An 8,541-nucleotide genomic window follows, 5' to 3' on the forward strand; every position below is an offset into this window, starting at 1 on the left:
ATTATAAGTCCGTTGTAGTGTTATTCTATTATGTTATCTATTAGTGTAAATAATGAGTTGTTTGGCATGTGTATTTTGATCATTTAACAGGGTTGTCTTTTCTGCTTTGGTTCTCTGTATGTGGTAATTTTCTTGCAGGGTCAGAAGGTGTTTCCTATTGTTGAGTTTATTTTCGTGTCTTCATCTCTAGGGGTTGGTTTGTGATTGTGTTCTCTTAGGTGTTCTTCAAATGTGGACTGATTTGTCCCATGTTTCCTGGCTCTCGTGTATTCGTTGCATCAGACACAAAACATTCTGCCTGTTTGTCCTGTGTATCTGTCATCAAAAGAATTACGCTGTAATTGGTATATGCCTACTTTCTGGTATATATCTGTGGTTTGGCGTGTATTTTGGGGTAGAATTGTCTGTTGTGTATGCTATATTGATTCCCTGTCTTTTGGAAATGTTGGTGATTTTATGTGTGGGTTTGTGTTTGTATGTCATTGTGTAGCATCTTGTGTTTTCTCTTATATTTTCTTGATTATTCTGTGTAGGTGTTATGGTACTGAGAGTTTGTGACTGTGTTTGGTTCTATTGTGATGTTGTCAATGGTTTTGCACTTTCTGCGTTTCGCCTTTTTTTCACTTCACAGATAACACACGTCAAAACAAACTGTATCATTCTAGATCCCACTGATTATGCCTTAAAGTGAAAAAAAGAAGGCGAAAAGCGTCTGGAAGAAATAAAATACAGTGCAGCAAAAGAATACGTTTTTTATTTACAAAACAGATGTTTCTGTACTTGTTGCGGACGATGGCCACGCAAACAAACTCGATACCCATTGTTAAAAAAAATTGTGGTAAGATGTAATTGGACCAAACAGCTTAGGTCATCGGTCCCTTACACACTACTTAATGTAACTTAAACTAACTTAGGCTATGAACAACACACACAACCATGCCCGAAGGACGACTCGAACCTCCGACTGGGAGAGCCGCGCGAACCGTGACAAAACGCCTCAGACCGCGAAGCTACCCCGCGCGCCATACCCATTATTATATGAATCTACTATTCCTGAACACTCGTTTGAAGCAGTCACGTCCGTAGAATGTCTAGGAGTATGCATATGGAGTGATTCAAAGCGCGAAGACCGCGTAACATTAAAAGCAGCTAAGGCCGATGCCAGACAGAGATCCACTGCGAGAATGCTCAGGAAATATAGTCAGCCCACAAAGGAGGTACCTTAGAAAACCTGCATCTGACTAGACTTGGGTGTTGTTCATCAGTATGGGATCGGTACCAGAGAGGACTGGTAGAGGAAATACAGAAAGCACAAAGGGGGAAACAGCTCGTTTCGTTACAATTTCATTTAGTAAGTGTGAAAGCATCACAGAAATTCTCAGACAATTTTCCAGTGGCAGACGCTGCAAGAGAGGCGACCTCAATCACGGTGTGGCCTAGTGTTAAAGTTCCAAGAGTTCACAGAAGAGTCAGCCACTATAATACTTCCTCCTACGTGTGTCTCGCGGAAAGATCATGAAGATAAAATCAGAGAGATTCGAGCTCGCTTAAAATCAAGAAGTAAGAGACGGTGGTAGACAAAGTACCCTCTGCTTGCGGAATGTACATATAGATGTCATCTGTAAAAGAGATGGCGTACAGGACACTTGTGCGTCACATTCTTGAGTATTGCTTGAGTGTTTGTGATCACCATCAGGTCGGATTAAAGGAACACTTCGAAGCAATACGGAGGCGGGTTCCTAGATTTGTTTTCGGTTGGTTCGATGAACACGCAAGAATTACGGAGATGCTCCGTGAATTCAAGCGAAAATCTCTGGAAGGAATACGACGTTCGCTCTTTTCGAGAAACGCTATTGAAAAAAAAATTAGAAAACCTCCATTTGAAGCTGACTACAGAATGATTCTAAGTCACCAATTTACTTTTCACTTAAAAACAACCAAGACAATAAATTAGGGCTCACACGGAGGTATATATGCGTCGTTTTTCCCTCGATCTACTTGCGAGTAGAAGAGGAAAGGAAATGGTTATTAGTGGTACAAAATATTCTCCACCATCCACCATGCGGAGTGAGTATGTATATGCAGTTGCACGGGGTTTTCTTCCTCACGTGTGAGCTATATCTGGAATAGTCGACACTGGGCGATTTGTCTTTTTTTATCTCAGTGTAAATTGTTTTGTGTATGAGGTAAAAAATACATAAACTGGTTTCGTAGTGTACTATGTAACACCAATTTATAAAGTTTTTTAGGGTTGTCTGTGCAACTGGAAGTAAAAAGTATGAAGCCCATGAATGCTGCCTCAGTATGGTTTTTAAGGCGGTTTTCCATCTGCCTCGGCGAATGCGGTCTAGTTCCCCTTATTCAGCCTCACTTACACCGTGTCGGCGATTGCTGCGCAAACATCGTTTCCACGTACGCGCACGTCATAATTATTCTACCACGCTAGCATTTGGGGTCACACTTTTCTGGTATGAGACATTCCCGGGGAGGCGGGGGGGGGGGGGGGGGGGGGGGGAAGGGGGGAAGGGTGTCCGCTTGGAGCCGAACCGCACAATAACCCTGGGTTCAGTGTGGGGCGGCGGTGGGGTGGGTGGACTGCTGTGGCCTGTTGTGTGAACCACTGAGGGCTGCGGCGGGACGAAACCTCTCCGTCGTTTCTAAGTACCCAGTTTAATACGTACATGCATACATTGGTAGTGATGAAGCGGTGCAAGCGAAGGTAAGTCTGTAGCAATATCAACGAATTCGAACATTCTACTGTGACAATACCAACAAACTGGCGTCTCGTTGGGAGAAATGTGTTCGTCGCCAGGCTGACTTCGTTGAGAAATAAATATGTAGACGCCAATAATAAAGACAGAGATTGTTAATCACATTTGTTTTATTTAAAAAGGTTTAAGAGTTTTCACATAAAAAATTCGACGGCAATACTTTCAGAACGCCCTCGTGCAAAGGAGACTATCTTACTTAAAAAAAAGCTGCTTAGTTTTGCCATCATATTGTGCTCGAAATAAGTCATAAAAATTTTAGCAAGGCAGTAAGACAGAGGTGCACCCATTACGAAACCCAGCTTTTGTACATATGTGCGACCCCCAAATTTAAAATAACAGAAACCTAAAACCAATTTCAGTAACTGGAGCATTTCGTAAATTTCGTCAAAAGGTCTTCACTAAGCTCCCGATAATGCGATGTAGTTGGTCTGTAGGTACGCTTGAATATATATTTTTGTGCTAAAGAAAAATACAGAAGCGTCCTCTGGGACTGCCAAACCAGGAAGTTTATTAACCAGCTCTTCCTTATTCTAAATGTTGTAATTCAATGGGTGTTTAAATTTCATATTCAAGTATTCGAAAAATAACTTTTATAGGTGAAAACAAGGTCCAGTCCTGGCGTAAATAATACCCTCTTTATGTAACTTTACAACATGTCGAGGTCTAAGGGCGCAGGGGTTCATCAGGATAACATATCTCTTTTTGAAGGGACTAAGAAAGGATTTAGTGCTCTTTATTTTTTGAAAAAGACTTGCTACATATTTAGCTGTTAGATCGTACCCACTTTTGTCAATGTGATTCGTTTCAATGAACTGTTCCACTTTAGTGACGTACTGTTTCTTAGATAAAACCACAGCTGATTTTGATTTTTCCGCCTGTGTTATAACAGCATTATTATCCAGAAGCTTTTTATTAATTCTGTTTATAACAATGTTCTCTGTAGCTCCTATAGAAGATAAACCCAATTTCTGCCTAAGGACAGACGATACAAAGGCAGTTCAAATACGATCGCACACGGAACAAAATTTGCACAATTCACAGACAGGTGACGCTCACTACTTTCCTCCCACTGACGACTGATGCGATAGGAAATTAATTAAAATAAGGATCTGGTATCTATGACATTCTCAACTCACAAGCATGATTAATAAATTTAAAGAGTTTCGCTTCAGTTGTTCTAGCGATTTATTCAAACAACGTCTCGTTCCGCGATCTTAAAATCCTCTCTTCTGGTGTGGCAGGCGTTCATGCCGTACGGCTTCTCAACGGTAGACAGTTTTCACCTAACATGCAGTGATTTGGCGCCCTTTCACTGGCTGTCACAACCGCACGCGCTGCTTGTGTGCGTGTGAATTCCTGAGGGACCAAACTGTTGAGGTCATCAGTCGCTAGACCTACACACTGCTTAAACTAACTTATGCTAAGACCAACACACACACCCATGCCCGAGAGAGGACTCGAACCTCCGGCGGAAGGGCCGCGCAATCCGTGACATGCCGCCTCAAACCGCTCGGACACACCGCGTGGCCCCTACCGCTTGTTATGCATTATCAAATACAATAACATTGTACACCCGAAGATGGTACTTTAACGCCCCGAAACCAGTTGTTGTTTGAATAAATCGTTAGTACAACTGTGACAGGTCTCTTTAAATTAATTAACTAAAATAAAATTCGCAACGGTAGAGTACAGCAGACTCCACATTAAACGGGATAAACGCCAAATGAAAGATAAGTTGTCAACTTGGTTCTTGCCAACGCAATGTAACATTTCGTCTCGATTCCATCAACGTAAAAAAGGCTTAAAAAGAAATAGCTCACGATACTGTCTGTGCCGACGCTTTCATTGCGGTATTACTGAGGGGAAAGCTTTGACTATGTTGACTGGAGTAGTCTCTGAAATTCTGAAGGTGGCAGAGGTAAAATACAGGAAGCGAAACGCTATTTACAGTTTGTACTGGAAACAGATGGCAGTTACAAGAGTTGAGGGATACGAAAGGAAAGCAGTGGTTGAGAATGGAGTGAGACAGGGTTGTAGCCCATCCCCGATGTTATTCAATCTGTATATTGAGCAAGCAGTAAAGGAAACAAAAGAAAAATTTGGAGTAGGAATTAAAATCCATGGAGAAGAATTAAAAACTCTGAAGTTTGCCGACGACATTGTAATTCTGTCAGAGACAGCAAAGGACCTGGAAGAGCAGTTGAACCGAATGGACAGTGTCTTGACATCAGGATATAAGATGAACATCAACAAAAATAAAACGAGGATAATGGAATGTAGTCGAATTAAATCAAGTGATGCTGAAGACATTAGATTAGGAAATGAGGAACTGAAAGTAGTAGATTGGTTTTCCTGTTGGGCAGGAAAATTACTGATGACGGTCGAAGTAGAGAGAATATAAAATGTAGATTAGCGAGGACAACGAAAGTGTTCCTGAAGAAGAGAAATTTGCTAACATCGAGTATACATTTAAGTGTTACGAAGTCTTTTCTGAAAGTATTTGTATGGAGTGTAGCCATGTACGGAAGAGGAACGTGGACGATAAACAGTTTAGACAAGAAGAGAATAGAAGCTCTCCAAATGTGGTGCTACGAAAGAATGCTGAAGATAAGATGGGTAGATCACGTAACTAATGAGGACATACTGAATAGAATTGGGGAGAAGAGCAATTTGTGGGACAACTTGACAAGAATAAAGGATTAGTTGGTAGATTCGTTCTGAGGCATCAAGGGATCACCAATCTAGTACTGTACGGAGGCGTGGAAGGTACAAATGGTGAAAGCAGTGCAAGAGGTGTATACAGTAAGCAGACTCAGAAGGATGTAGGATGCAGTAGTTACTCGGAGATGAAGAGGCTTGCAAAGGATAGAGTAGCATGTAGAGCTGCATCAAAACAGCTTTTGGACTGAAGACCACAACTGATTGTAGCGAAATGCAGGAAGATCTGCAGCGGATAGGCACTTGGTGCAGGGAGTGGCAACTCACCCTTAACATAGACAAATGTAATGTATTGCGAATACATAGAATGAAGAATCCTTTATTGTATGATTATATGACAGCGGAACAAACACTGGTAGCAGTTACTTCTGTAAAATATCTGGGACTATGCGTGCGGAACGATTTGAAGTGGAATGATCATATAATATTAATTGTTGGTTAGGCGGGTGCCAGGTTGACATTCATTGGGAGAGTCCTTTGGAAATTTAGTCCATCAACAAAGGAGGTGGCTTACAAAACACTCGTTCGACCTATACTTGAGTATTGCTCATCAGTGTGGGATCCGTACCAGGTCAGGTTGACAGAGGAGATAGAGAAGATCCAAAGAAGAGCGGCGCGTTTCGTCACAGGGTTATTTGGTAACCGTGATAGCGTTACGGAGATGTTTAGCAAACTCAAGTGGCAGACTCTGCAAGAGAGGCGCTCTGCATCGCGGTGTAGCTTGCTCGCCAGGTTTCAAGAGGGTGCGTTTCTGGATGAGGTATCGAATATATTGCTTCCCCCTACTTATACCTCCCGAGGAGAACACGAATGTAAAATTAGAGAGATTCGAGCGCGTACGGAGGCTTTCAGACAGTCGTTCTTCCCGCGAACCATACGCGACTGGAACAGAAAAGGGAGGTAATGACCGTGGCACGTAAAGTGCCCTCCCCCACACACCGTTGGGTGGCTTGCGGAGTATAAATGTAGATGTACACTCCTGGAAATTGAAATAAGAACACCGTGAATTCATTGTCCCAGGAAGAGGAAACTTTATTTACACATTCCTGGGGTCAGATACATCACATGATCACACTGACAGAACCACAGGCACATAGACACAGGCAACAGAGCATGAACAATGTCGGCACTAGTACAGTGTATATCCACCTTTCGCAGCAATGCAGGCTGCTATTCTCCCATGGAGACGATCGTAGAGATGCTGGATGTAGTCCTGTGGAACGGCTTGCCATGCCATTTCCACCTGGTGCCTCAGTTGGACCAGCGTTCGTGCTGGACGTGCAGACCGCGTGAGACGACGCTTCATCCAGTCCCAAACATGCTCAATGGGGGACAGATCCGGAGATCTTACTGGCCAGGGTAGTTGACTTACACCTTCTAGAGCACGTTGGGTGGCACGGGATACATGCGGACGTGCATTGTCCTGTTGGAACAGCAAGTTCCCTTGCCGGTCTAGGAATGGTAGAACGATGGGTTCGATGACGGTTTGGATGTACCGTGCACTATTCAGTGTCCCCTCGACGATCACCAGTGGTGTACGGCCAGTGTAGGAGATCGCTCCCCACACCATGATGCCGGGTGTTGGCCCTGTGTGCCTCGGTCTTATGCAGTCCTGATTGTGGCGCTCACCTGCACGGCGCCAAACACGCATACGACCATCATTGGCACCAAGGCAGAAGCGACTCTCATCGCTGAAGACGACACGTCTCCATTCGTCCCTCCATTCACGCCTGTCGCGACACCACTGGAGGCGGGCTGCACGATGTTGGGGCGTGAGCGGAAGACGGCCTAACGGTGTGCGGGACCGTAGCCCAGCTTCATGGAGACGGTTGCGAATGGTCCTCGCCGATACCCCAGGAGCAACAGTGTCCCTAATTTGCTGGGAAGTGGCGGTGCGGTCCCCTACGGCACTGCGTAGGATCCTACGGTCTTGGCGTGCATCCGTGCGTCGCTGCGGTCCGGTCCCAGGTCGACGGGCACGTGCACCTTCCGCCGACCACTGGCGACAACATCGATGTACTGTGGAGACCTCACGCCCCACGTGTTGAGCAATTCGGCGGTACGTCCACCCGGCCTCCCGCATGCCCACTATACGCCCTCGCTCAAAGTCCGTCAACTGCACATACGGTTCACGTCCACGCTGTCGCGGCATGCTACCAGTGTTAAAGACTGCGATGGAGCTCCGTATGCCACGGCAAACTGGCTGACACTGACGGCGGCGGTGCACAAATGCTGCGCAGCTAGCGCCATTCGGCGGCCAACACCGCGGTTCCTGGTGTGTCCGCTGTGCCGTGCGTGTGATCATTGCTTGTACAGCCCTCTCGCAGTGTCCGGAGCAAGTATGGTGGGTCTGACACACCGGTGTCAATGTGTTCTTTTTTCCATTTCCAGGAGTGTAGATGTAGAACAACAATAATAGTGAGGGGTCAGTACAATTTAGGTTTTAGTATCGATACCAAATATATCAGATCTGATACTGAATCGCCTTAAGAAGAAAATGAGCGTGAACAGGATCATGCTCGTTCCTTACTAAGTCGCCTATCTCAATGAGTTAGCAGTGTAGTTCAAGAGGGTCCGGGAAGCGAACAGCGTATCGGGTTGCTTCTGCAGGTGGTGAAGATGCTCGTCCTCGATATGGCCGTGCGTGGCAGAGTCGACGTGAATTACGGGAGGGAAGGAGCAGAGGCGCGGGGGTCAGACGGAGGACGCGGTAGCGGCGGGGAGATAATGCGACCGCCGCAGTCTAGGCGGCAGCCGACGCGTGGGCAGCCGGCAGCTACCGTGCTATCGCGTGGCATCTCCTCGTCCTCCTCCTCCTCCTCCCCCCCCCCCCCCTCCTCCTCCTCAGGCGAAGTGGCACCCGCGATGATCCGATTACCTGCTCCGGTCTCTTCTCCTCAATTTGTTCCCTTCGTCGCGACACGTTTCTCCGACCCGGTAGATTAGCCCAAAGCGCTCCGCACACACCGCCTATTTAATCGATCCAGTCCGCTGCGTGATCACTTACATACAACCGTCGCCAGTGTTACCGATGTATTTCGATCGACTGCGG

The sequence above is a fragment of the Schistocerca serialis genome, chromosome 4 (assembly GCF_023864345.2).
Source record: "Schistocerca serialis cubense isolate TAMUIC-IGC-003099 chromosome 4, iqSchSeri2.2, whole genome shotgun sequence".
Lineage (NCBI taxonomy): Eukaryota > Metazoa > Arthropoda > Insecta > Orthoptera > Acrididae > Schistocerca > Schistocerca serialis.